This window comes from Cervus elaphus, chromosome 2 (assembly GCF_910594005.1).
Source record: "Cervus elaphus chromosome 2, mCerEla1.1, whole genome shotgun sequence".
Lineage (NCBI taxonomy): Eukaryota > Metazoa > Chordata > Mammalia > Artiodactyla > Cervidae > Cervus > Cervus elaphus.
In genome coordinates, this window is record NC_057816.1 from 12,625,846 (window position 1) to 12,638,534 (window position 12,689).

At 45.7% G+C, this 12,689-nt stretch overlaps 1 pseudogene; it reads left to right on the forward strand.

The window, feature by feature from the left end:
• Positions 1–1,762: 1,762 nt before the first annotated feature.
• Positions 1,763–10,457, forward strand: LOC122674378 (annotated as a pseudogene).
• Positions 10,458–12,689: the final 2,232 nt, after the last annotated feature.

Consider the following 12,689-nt stretch of genomic DNA (forward strand, 5'->3'; position numbering starts at 1 on the left):
AAGATTAGATCTCAATTACAGGAAAAAAATTATTAAAAATTCATGTATATGGAGGCTAAATACACGCTTCTAAATAACCAACAAATCATAGAAGAAATCAAAAAAGAAATCAAAATATGCATACAAAAGAACGAAAATGAAAACACAACAACCCAAAACCTATGGGACACTGTAAAAGCAGTGCTAAGGGGAAGGTTCAGAGCATTACAGGCTTACCTGAATAAACAAGAAAAAACTCAAATAAATCACATAATTCTACACCTAAAGCAACTAGAGAAGGAAGAAATGAAGAACCCCAGGGTTAGTAGAAGGAAAGAAATCTTAAAATTAGGGCAGAAATAAATGCAAAAGAAATGATAGATACCATAGCAAACATCAACAAAGCTAAAAGCTGGTTTTTTGAAAAAATAAACAAAACTGACAAACCGTTAGCAAGATTCATTAAGAAACAAAGGGAGAAGAACCAAATTGACAAAATCAGAAATGAAAATGGAGAGACAAAATCACAACAGACAACACTGAAATACAAAGGATCATAAGGGACTACTACCAGCAGCTCTATGCCAATTAAATGGACAACTTGGAAGAAATGGACAAATTCTTAGAAAAGTATAACTTCCCAAAAGTGAACCAGAAAGAAATAGAAGATCTTAACATTCTCTTTTTAGATCAACCAACTTAAATTCCTCTCTGTCCCCACTGCACTCCCAAGTCTAGGCCAGATATAAAAACGTGCAGAGACTGAAGGCTGATTCCAGCACATCTTTCTGGAGATTGTGTTACCACTGTTTTTTAGGGAAAAGAAAATTAGTTGCTAACATAAAATCAATAGATTGTATATAAATATCTAACCTTCTGATTCTTTTGAAACATGGCCAACTGGCCTGCTATCCAGCATGGTTAAAGTGGAGGAAAGGCTGCTCCCAGTGGGCAGGCCTGTGCTGCCCAGGGTCCAGCATGGGCACCTAGTCCTACTATCATTTTTCTTGCCTCCTGGGGCCATGAGCGTGTGAGAACTAGAATGCTAGCTCTCTTATGATAAAGACTTATTTTGTCTTTATCAACTTTGAATTTGAAGCCTTTAACCCAGAACCCAGAACACAGTTTTTCCTTGTATATTTGTTGGATGATATAAAATATCTTGCAGATGCATATGACATTTCTCCCAATACTGAAACCCATGCAATTGAAGTACAACTCTGCATAAATCTTTGATGCAGACTGGCATCATAGATGCCCCTGATCTCTGCCGTTAGACCCATTACCTAAGGCCAGTTGTATGTCCCTGGGCTGTCCCTGAAGTCCTCACTTTGTCATTTGACAACTTATCCCCCCAGCAATCTCATCTCCAATGAAGACATCAGTGCATATCTCATGAAGTGGCTAGGAAGATGACATGAAACCATGAATGTCGAGTATGGCCCCTAGGTACCATTTTCATGATGTTCTTAGCAGATTTTTCTCCAAGTAGGCAAGGTTCGCCATCATCTTAGAAGTCCAGGCAGATCAGTTTGATTTTCCAGCCAAGATTTAAGGAAGAGACTATAGTTCAATTGTCTGTATTCTGAGAAGCTTCAAAGACCACTCACCAAGGGCACTGATGAAGGTACAGATTTAGCAAAAGCTTTGTATTTTATCAGATCTATTAGTGGCATAAAGGGGAAAACTAGGGTAGGTCAGAGCATGTATAACTCGGGGCTTACAGTCACCACTACATGCTAAGAACCTGAACCTCTCTGAGTACTTGGAGCCAGGAAAGAGCATGACGTGGCTTGGGCTCCTCGGACTGGTGGCCTTCTCAGAGTGCATAGTCAAGTAACTATGGGGACTGTAAGCTGCATCATCTTCCTTTCTCAGGTTTTTCTTTTCATCTGATTATTCTTCCAGCCATCAGGTTTAGATGGGAAAGGAATATTTCCCTGACAGTCTTAAAGTTCAACCCTTACTTATTGATAAGTACCTTGCTTTAGGAACTGGGGATCCCAAGGGTCTTGGTGTAGATTTGCATGGTTGCACAACTCTTGGGGTCAAGTCATGACCTATTGAAAATCCAACTCCTTACAACTGTTCAGTGCACAGTCTATGCAGATGTAGGCGTGGTCCTGTGGAATAGTACTTTTCTACATTTTATTCAACATGTCCTCTTTGTTCCCTGTCTACTTCATTGTGTATATGTCTGTGTCTGCATCTCTGTATCACTATCATTTACCTCTCCTTCTCTTTGGAAGTCTCTGTGAGTGTATTCCTCTCTGTGTTGTTTTCTTTTAATTTTTCACTTAACTCATTCTTCCTTCTTGAGCCTCTGAATTTCCCTTACTTGTTCCCTATCTCCTGGATTCTTCTTTCAACTCCCTCTTCTCTTTCAACTTGGAGAAAGATACACTGTTTTACATACAGTTTTATATCTGATAAGCAGTGTGACCACAGCAAACTCAGTAACCACTTGCATTTCAAATTGCTCCCTTGTAAAAGAGCATAAGAGTCCCCCTTCTACCTCTTCCTTGAGGTTCTATGAGAAGGATACAGTGGGATGGCACCAGCAATGCTAATGCCTGTCATTGTTGAGACTTCCTATTTATCACGTACCTTATATCCATCACTTCACTTATCCCCAAGAAATTCTATCTGGAGGGTTTGTATTGTTACATTTCACCATTTTATCGAGGGGGAGATTGAGACACCACATGGTCATATGTCTTATCCCAGATTGCAGAAGAGAACCTGTAACCAAACCTATGTCTTTGCCATGGTATATGCAAGAAATTCTGATAATAATGTGCCTCATAAAAATGATTAGAAAATACACAGGGCCATTACAATGACAGTTATACCTGAACACTGACAGCTAATTGTAGCTTCTTCTTTGTTTTCTTCGTCAAATGCTCGGTAAAGTATGCCTCTAACCAGAGTGAAGATCATGAGAAAAACCCGCAGTGAAAATGATATGCTGAACAATTTCCTGAAGGAACATGCTTACAGACTGTACCAGACTTCTTCTCCTGGCTCAAATATAGCTACACACCCCCTGAGAAACATTGAAGATATGAGTATTTGGGTGGGATGGTGCTCCACAGCGCCCCCTGGTGCTCTAGCCTAGCACCGGGGCTCATCTGGAGGTGCCTGGCGGATGTGGGGTTGGGGTTCATGCAGGAGGCAGAAACACTGGAAAACAGTGACCCAATCCAGAGGAGAACACACTCTTATCCTCAACTGTTGGTCTTTGTGACTGGGCCCGGCAATTACCAGGTGGCAAGTATATATCAATTTCTGTGTCAAAGATGTGTCATTAGTTTAAGGGAGATTGTTCCTTCTGAAATAAGTGAGTTAGTCAGTTACAGATGAAGACTGACCCGTCACTGATCAATTGATAGAACCAAAGGCAAAGCAATTGTCAATCCCCAGGCAGAGAAATTCAGGTTCCACAGATGCAAGAACCACAGCTGTAAAAAGTTCCTGAACCCGTATTCTGTGTAAGGCCATAAGTATTTAACACTGTGGTTACTGTTTTTAGATTAGAAAAAGGGCTTATTTAGTCTTCAAGAATGCTCATGCCAGCCTGAGGGGTAGACATATTAGTAAATAGATGTCAAATGAAAGGGTCACCTGTGTGCTGTTGATTGGATGTGGTCTGAGTTTAGAGGGAGTGGCTGAGGTTGATCAAGAAGGACGTCCTGGAGAAGGGGGTGTTAAGCCTATGTTTGAGAGACTACAGAGCTTCTCAAATGAAGGCACCAGGACTTCCCTGGGTGCCTAGTGGTCCTGGAGGTCCAGTGGTTATGCCTCTGTTCTTCCAAAGCAGGTTGTACCACTTCAAGACCTGGTCATAGTCAATATCCTGCATACCACGTAGCACAGGAAAAATATATCAAATGCAGGCACCTCTGTGACCAACGTCAGTGAGCTGCATGGTGGTTAGAAAGTGATCTCAAGAGATATTGACATCCAGAGGGAGGCCTGAGTGTGGGAATAGAGGGTAGCCACTTCTGCACTAACCTACTCCCTCCTTTCCCCTGTAGATGCTCTAAGTGGGTTACATCACCATTGGAACACCCCCTCAGGAATTCCAGGTTGTCTTTGACTCAGCCTCATTTGACTTGTGGGTGCCATCCATCTTTTGCACCAGCCCAACCTGTTGTGAGTACAGACACCCCTTACCCGGACCATCTTTCCCTTGCCCTGCCACCCTGTTTTGCACCCTTGGCACCTGATGACACTTATCTCTTGTGTCTGCAGCCTCACACGTTATGATCAGACATATTGAGTCTTCCACCTTCCGGCCTATCAGAAACACCTTCAGCATAGAATACTGTTCTGGGAGTATGAAGGGAGTTCATGCTCCTGACAACGTTCGGGTAACAGTGTAACAAATGCTGAGTCAGGACTGGCTGTGGGGTGACCACTGCTTGCAAAACTGATGCAGGACCATTGGCAGGACGTTCCTAGCCTCAATCCGTAGATTGGCCATCTTACCCACAGGATCCTGTCCCTGGGGAGGCAGTGCCCATGGGGACACACAAGCACATATTTTAGCGAACCCAGAGAGTGGCTTGAGATGGGGACTTGCAGCTTCTCTGCCCATGAGCACGTCAAGGTTCATTTTGCTGGGAATGAGAAGAGGGGACAAAAGCACCCACTTTCATATTCACAGACTCTTCCAGGCACTTTCAGGTGATAACTGGTTTAGTTCTGCAACAACCCCACACAGCAGTTACTCTGATTAGTTCATGTGGCATATTAGGAAACTGAAGTACAGACATCAAGGGCCTTGCTGAGGACACACATGTGGTAAACACTGGAGCTCGACTGGCTTTTCAGGACTGAAGTTGCTGTTGGGTGTTTGGGGACAGAATAAAACTGATCTGGGGACCCTTGGGGCAGTCAAGGGCTTCAGGTATCCAGACTGGGAAACTGGAGGCCTGAGAAGTTAGGGGGCCTCATAAATGAGTTCTCACTCTAAGGGGCCTTTGAGAGTCTAATAAAACCTATGGCCTGCCTCCCCCAAAGTACTTGAGTAGTTCCCCTCTCTCTCTTTTTCTCTCATATACACTCACACAAAGACACACATATCCCGAAAAGTGAATTCCCCAGGCAGTAATTTCATAGATCCCTGCAAGCAAGATTGTGTTTTCGGCTTCTGTCTTCCTGGACAGACGTAGAATCCACAACACCTTACAGAGAGGGCAGTCCATTCCTGTCATTAGGTCACAGTGATGCCAAAGAGAAGGCTACCTTACTCTCGGCTCATTTTGTCCACAAGGGGGAACCGATGGGACCTGGCCTGACTCTTAGTTGCCCCACCTGTACAGAAGCCACCAGGCCAAATTGACTCACTCAGTTGGTGTTTTTCAGAGGGGCAGATGTTTTAAAATTCATAGCCTCTCTCAAATGGAACCCAAATCCCCCTCCCAGCATGGTCTAACCCTCTGAGTTCCACCGAAGTCAGAGCCCAGCCTCAATTCTTCTCTGAGGATCTAATGGCAATGCATCCCAGTCCAGTCCTAGCCTCACTTCACGTATCTGTAAGTGGGATCACTCTTCTCTCACACAGATTGGGGACCTTGTAAGTACTGACCAGCAATTCGGTCTAAGACTGGCCAAATACGGGTTTGAGGGAATACCTTTTGAAAACATCTAGGGCTTGAACTACCCAACTTATCTTTCACTGGAGGCATCCCCATCCTTGACAACCTGAAGAATCAAGGTGCTGTTTCTGAGCCTGTTTTTGCCTTCTACCTGAGCAAGTAAGTCTGAGATGGACAATCCATTTCTCCAAATTAGCTGTAATTTGCTTTCAGTTGCATGAAATTTATAGAACACTTGAGAAAGAAGTATGCTGAGAGATAATCTAATCCAAGATAACTATGGCCCCAGGGCCCTACCTGGCTTCACCACCTGCTTTTAGAAATAACGTTTTATTGGAACATAACCCTGCTCCTGGGCTCAAGATCAGTAACTTGGTCTAGGGGGATGAGTGAGGAGGGAGACTAATGAGAGGCAACAGGAAACAAGTGGAAGGAAAAGGCATTAGGATTTGATTATGAATTTGATAAGGAAGGAGAATGATGGTGGATAGCTTTCCTTCCTCATTAGCATTTTACTGGTAATGAAGGACCACTTACCCAATTTGCAAGAGCCAGTGAAAAATAAAAGTGTGGGACACAAAACAAAAGTGTGGGACCCCTTGTTCATGAAATATTAGGCATTTCAAGACATGAGAGCAGAGGTGGGGTTGCTTCTGAGTGTGGGGCCCTTTGGACAGTAGAGGTCACAGGCTAGTGGAGCCAACTCTGGGTGACCTGATCCCACACCCTTAGCATTCCCAGGCCTTGATTTTCCGGAAAAAAGACAAAGTGGACAAAGGGAAAGCCAAAATGCTTCAGCACCCTGTCCTCTGAGGGTGTCTGAGCACTCGTGTCACAGGAGGTCCAGGGCATCTTCAGCAGATATAGTGGGTAGAGCCCAGCCAGGTGACTCAGCTTCTAACCTCCTCTGTGCCACTCATTAGCCAGTAACCGACCTCCGTCTGGTTCCCAGTCACTCCTAGCCTCGATTTCTGCATCTGTCGAGGAAGACATTATTAGGGCCTTGATGGGTGGAGAAGCAAAGCTCTCAGACAGTGCTGTTGTTACCGTCCTCCAAGGATCCCCCCCACTGTCTTCTCTCTACAGGAGCAAGCTGGAGGGCAGTGTGGTGATGTTTGGTGGGTTGGACCACCGCTACTACCAGGGATGGCTCAACTGGCTACCATTGACCCAAGCGGGCTACTGGCATGTCCACATGGACCGGTGAGCCTCTCTCTCTGAGGGTCAGCCCAAGGGATGCTCCACATCTGTACATGGACACAGGCAGATACTCACAAATGGATTCTCAAACATACAGTCACACAAATATATACACCATCCTCAATGACACAGACAGACACACAGACATATGGAAACACACAAGCAGACACATATACACATACACAGAGAAACATATAAACATGCATAGCTAGTCAGAGACACAGAAGCACACACAGTGACACATACAAACACACATACAAACAAACACACAAGCACATAGATACACAAACAGCCCATGGATTCATAATCCCCAGGCCTCCTGACCAGCGCTCTGACCAGGGTCCTCACTGGGTCCAGAGAGGTCTGTGCAGCTGGGAGAGCGCTGCACCCGCTGCCCTGTGAGGCGGGGAGCACGGTCAGAGGACTCTGCAGTGTGGTGAACAGGATCAGGGAGGATTTCCCTAGCCTGGACAGCGTTATAAGATGACCAACTGTGCAGGGCCACCTGGGGCCAAGCAAGTTCTCAGTACAGATAAGTCTCAGTTTGCAAACAGGGAAAGTCCTCAGCAAATGGGGAAAACTGGTCTCCTTATGGAGAAGCTACCCAGCAGTGGAAAGAGGTTGGTTGCAGTCTTAAGGCGTGAAAGCAACTAATAAAAAGGACACCCCATGTACCTGGGCACAGAGTGGGGCAGGGGCTATAACAGAAAATCAGAAAGGTGGGATCCAGGAGTGACCTGAGGAAAAGAGGTTTCTGTCCTCTTGGATAGGATTCTGTGTGATATCCTCAGAGAAAAGCTGACCTGTTCTTTGGAGTTTCTGTGGGCTAGTCATGTATTTCCTGGCCAGGGTCTCAGGGTCTGAGCTGGCTGTAGGAGCAGTGCTGGGAGACACCCTCTCCCAGAGCAGCCCCTCTCTCCCTCCACTATGAGAATCTGCTGCTCCTGCAAATCTCCATCTTCACTCTGTTTGACCCATTATTTGTTCCACACCAGATACAGCTCTCTGGATGTATCTCATTATTTTCAGAGTTTTTATTCACTCACCGAACAGGCAAACATTGGGCATCCACTGTGTGCTGGCACTTTAGGGAGGCAATGAGAATAAAACTTGCCCTCACATCTAAGAAGGCAGATACACAGAAATGACACACACACTTAGTGTATTGTGACTTTGGTACGTGCTAGACATGAGGAAGGGTCTATAGAGAGTGACCAAGACAGGAAACTGATAAACACCACAGGAAAGACTTCCATGAATCCATGACAATTAAGCTGGAATCTGGAAGATGAGAAGAAATTTGCTAGTGAAGGAGGAGAGAAGTCTTCTAGGAAGGAAGACCAGCTTGTGTCAAGGTACAAAAGATCCTGGTGTATTAAGTACTGCATTCAAGGATGTCAAAGGAGGTGCTGTGTCGAGAGCAGATGAAAAGAGTCAGGGCAAGAGACAAAGGGCTGTTTAGGAGACAGTCAGGAAGGGGGCAGCTCTGGGGAGACTCAGAGTGACCTTGATGCCCATTTTCTTGCACTGTCTCTCAGCATCTCCATGAAAAGTCAGGTTATTGCTTGTTCTGGAGGCTGAGCCCCTTGTGGACACTGGGACATCACTGATCCTTGGCCCAAGAAGACTGGTCAATAATATCCTGAGGCTCATTGGCGCAACACCACGGGGTTCCGAGGTGAAAGGTCATGCCCTAGCGTCACTCGCAGTCTCCACACACAAGGATCTCCAGGGCCAGCCTCTCTCCCTCTCACTCTAGCAGCACTATGCTTCATGTTTTGCGGTCCATAACCTATGCTCTATTATCTTCTATCAATGGCATCAACTGCTCACTGCCATCTCAAGCCTACACCATTAAGGTGAGGGGACAGTACTGAGGGTTGGTTCTCAAACTGGAGCTTGCAGGAACCTTTGGACTGCTGCTGGGAGGAGGGCGACATCTGCAGGCCATGTCACACCATTGCAGATGCCTCTGAGCCTTGTGGCTGGGCCAGTGCCTTCCACAGAACCAATCACTTGAGAGTAAAGGGCCGTCTGGGACACTGATCATCCTGAAATAAATGTGGACACGCCACACCACGCTGGCATGGTGGGAGTCACAAGGCAAGGGTAACACTAAGGCTGTCAGTCCTCAGAGAGCTTCAGTTAAATCTGAAATCTTAGGTGCATGAACATGAAAGTCAGCGCTAGCAGTCCCTGAAATAGGCCATGTTACAAGGAGAATGGCTGGGGACAATCCCAGTGTGATATCCCAGCATAAATTAACAGTCTCCCTTCCCTTCGTGCTTTGGATGACAAATTACATGGTCTCCCTAGATCTCGGCTGCTTCTTCCCATTGCTCTGGCCAGGTGCGCCCTTTGTGAATTGGGGTACCTGACCCCTCTGTGGAGATGTTGGATACTAAGGTGAATAAAGGGTGCACAGTGACTGCTCACCCCAGCACAGGGTGGAGGCTTCATGTCAGCTCCCTGTGGGAGTACATAGCAGGCTGATGGGCTCAAAGAAGGCTTTGAGGAACAGAGGGAAGCTCAGGAGTTCTAAAGCCACAAACTCATGGAGCCATATGGAGGGTTTCTTGGTTCTAGGCAACACTGCACTGGATTCCATGCAAATGGCATCCCAAGGTGCTCTGCATTGGGGCACTGGGGACTTACTAGGGGTGATGAGGGCTACTGACTGACCGGTGGGAATGGGAAACCAGAGTAAGTTACCCAATCAAGCCTGGAGTGGCCAAAGAGGGTGAATGTGTGCCAAAGGAGACTTCCCAGAGTTCCTGAGTTAAGTCTTCAAGAAAATGTTGTGGGCACTGCCATATTTAAGATGGATAACCAACAGTGAGTTACTGTGTAGCACAGGGAAATCTGTTCAGTTATATGACAGCCTGGATGGGAGGGGTATCTCCCATACAATTGAGTCACTTTACTATCCACCTGAAACTCAGAATATTGTTAATCAGCTATACTCCAATACAAAATAAAATTATTTAATAAAGTTTGGATTGTGGGGATGCCAGAGGAGGAACTGCATTCTCTGTAGAGAAAACAAGGAGCAGGAGCCAGGAGGAAAGAATCAGGAAGTGAGGAGAACCAGGGGACACACTTATACTTTTCTAAAAATTGTACTGAAGTGTGGCTGATCTTCAGTTTCACCTTACGTTCTGCTGCACAGCAATGTGACTCAGTTATTCACATAAAAATACATATTCTTTTTTGTATTCTCCTTCACGTGGTTTATCACTGGATATTGAATATAGCTCCTTACTCTCTACAGTAGGACTCTGTTGTTTATCATTCCACTGTTTCCCCAACTCCCAGTCCTCCACTCACCACACCCTTCCTCATGGCAGCCACATGTATGGGCCCTTTTTGGTTTTGGATGAACTCTCACATGCCCTGAAGCTCACAAAATCACTTGATACTTACCAAAAGAGGGAAATAAAACCAAGAACGCTGCTCGGTCTGGATATTGGGGTTAGTCACTGATAAGGACTCAGGCTGACTGATGTGTGTCTCTGACTCCCCCAGGATTCTAGCGGCGACTGCTATACCACCTTTAAAGAGAACACAGTGAGTGAATCTGCAGAGACATGGACCCTGGGTGACGTCTTCCTGAGGCAGTACTTCTCGGTCTTTGATCGAGGAAATGACAGGATTGGCCTGGCACAGGCAGTGTAAATGCTTGGAGTGATTCAGGAATCAGTAAGGCCACTCCTAACACACCCTCACTCACACTTAGGGCACTCCTGCCCAGGATGCTGATGAACTGCATTTGGTGGTCTGCACACCCTATTCTCAGTAAACAATGAAGTGTTTCACTCTTAATGGTGCTGAAACAAATGGGTGCCTCTGTTTGTGTCTGGGAGTGAAGGATCTAGTACCAAGTCTGAATCAAAATTGAGAGGAGCCCACTCCAAATGGCTTCAAAGGGAGACTCACTGAAATGATTCTGGGAATCCAGGACACAAGAATCAGAGTAAATACAAAGATCTGTGACTGGACCCAAGAAATCAGAAGTCATCAGTTCTCTCTTTCTCACCCTCGCTCTTTCCCTTCCCTCTCCTTTGGGGGTCTTAGCCTGACAACTTTCTTCCTTAAGGCTTCTACACCTAGTGAGGGAGTCCAAGCTACCTGCCTTAGTATTTTGTATCCCCAAGGCATCACCTAGTAAGGAAAGAAGCTCAGGGATATCAGAGTTCAATGGTGTTCTCTGAATGACCCACCTCAGATCACCTGAAGAGCACCAGATCAGCCAGCCTGGCAGGACCATGGGGTCCTATGACTGGCTTTACATGGTCATTGGCCCTGACCCAGCAGCACACATGATTCTCAGTTTCCTTCAGAACTACATGCATGAAGCTGGGGAGAGGCAGCCCCAAGGATAGCGACTGGGGATGGTCTAGGCCATGGAAGAGTTTGTGATGACCCACCAACTCCACCACCTCCTCATTCAGAGGAATTCTAAGGGGTAATGAAATAGACTCTCTTCGTCCCATCTCAGATGATCTTATCACTGGACTTCTCCTCCAGGGGAGTTTGGGTGAGGTAGTTCCCGCAGAGCTGGTTCCCTCTTGTTCCCACACTCCACTCACCAGCTCTCTGCCACATATGCCTGCTCTGTCCTTTCCAGTCCTATTTGGTAAGTGATGGCCCCAGTGGATCCCTGAGCCATGCCCCTGCCCCAGGGACCAGAATGCCCCTTCCTTGGCCTCCAATGCTGCCGGGGAAAATGCAATGCAGGTATCAGGGGACCCAGGGTACACAGAGCCTTCAGCCTTTTTCAGCTTCCTCCAGGGGTGGAGCTACAAACTCTTTGCTTGGAACTGCCACGGTTAGGCACATTTGCAGTGGAAGCATCCATTCTTTCCACCTGGAGGCCCTCAGTAGATGCCTCAGCTGAGACAGCAGGGGTCAGAGGTTGATTTCCTTTCAGAATGACTGGCTTGATCTCCTTGTTGTATATGGGACTGTCAAGAATCTTCTCAAGCACCACAGTTCAAAAGCTTAATTTTTTGGCATTCACTCTCTTTTTGTCCAGATCATACATCTGTGCATGATTTCGGGAAAAAAATAATATCTTTGACACTACAGATTTCTGTAGCAACGTGAGTCTCTGCTTTTATTACACTGTCCAGGTTTTTCATAGCCGTGCTTCCTTCCAAGGAGCAAATGTCTTTTAATTTTGTGGCTGCAGTCAAGGTCCATAGTGATTTTGGAGCCCAAGAAAATAAAATCTGCCACTGTTTCCACTTTTCCTCATCTATATGCCATGATTTGTGGGACTGAACGCCATGAATGTTAAGTATTATTTTGAGAATACTTTTTTGAATGTTGAGTTTTAAGCCACTTTTTGCATCTCCTCTTCTCATCAAGAGGCTCTTTACTTCTTCTTTGCTTTCTGCCATTAGCGAGGTGTCATCTTCATATCTGTGGCGGTTGATAATTCTCTCAGCAATCTTGATTCCAGCTTGAGATTCATCCAGTTCAGCATATTGAATGATTTATGCAACATAAAAGTTCAATAGCCAGAGTGACAATGTCTACCTTTTCATGCTCCTTTCCCGATTTTAAATCTTTCAATTGCTCCATGTCTGATTCTAACTGCCACATTTTGACCTACACACAGACTTTCAGGGGACAGGTAAGGTGATCCTCTACTCCCGTTTCCTTAAGAATTTTCCACAGTTAGTTGTGGTCCACACAATGAAAGGCTTTAGCATGGTCAGTGAAGCAGATGAAAATGTTTTTCTGGGATCCCCTTGCTTTCTTTATGATCCAGTGGATGTTGGCAATTTGATCTCTGGTTCCTCAATCTTGTTTGTACATTTGAAACTTCTCAGTTCATGTACTGTTGAAGCTTAGCTTGAAGGATTTCGAGCATTACCTTGCTAGCAAGTGAGGTAAGCGCAG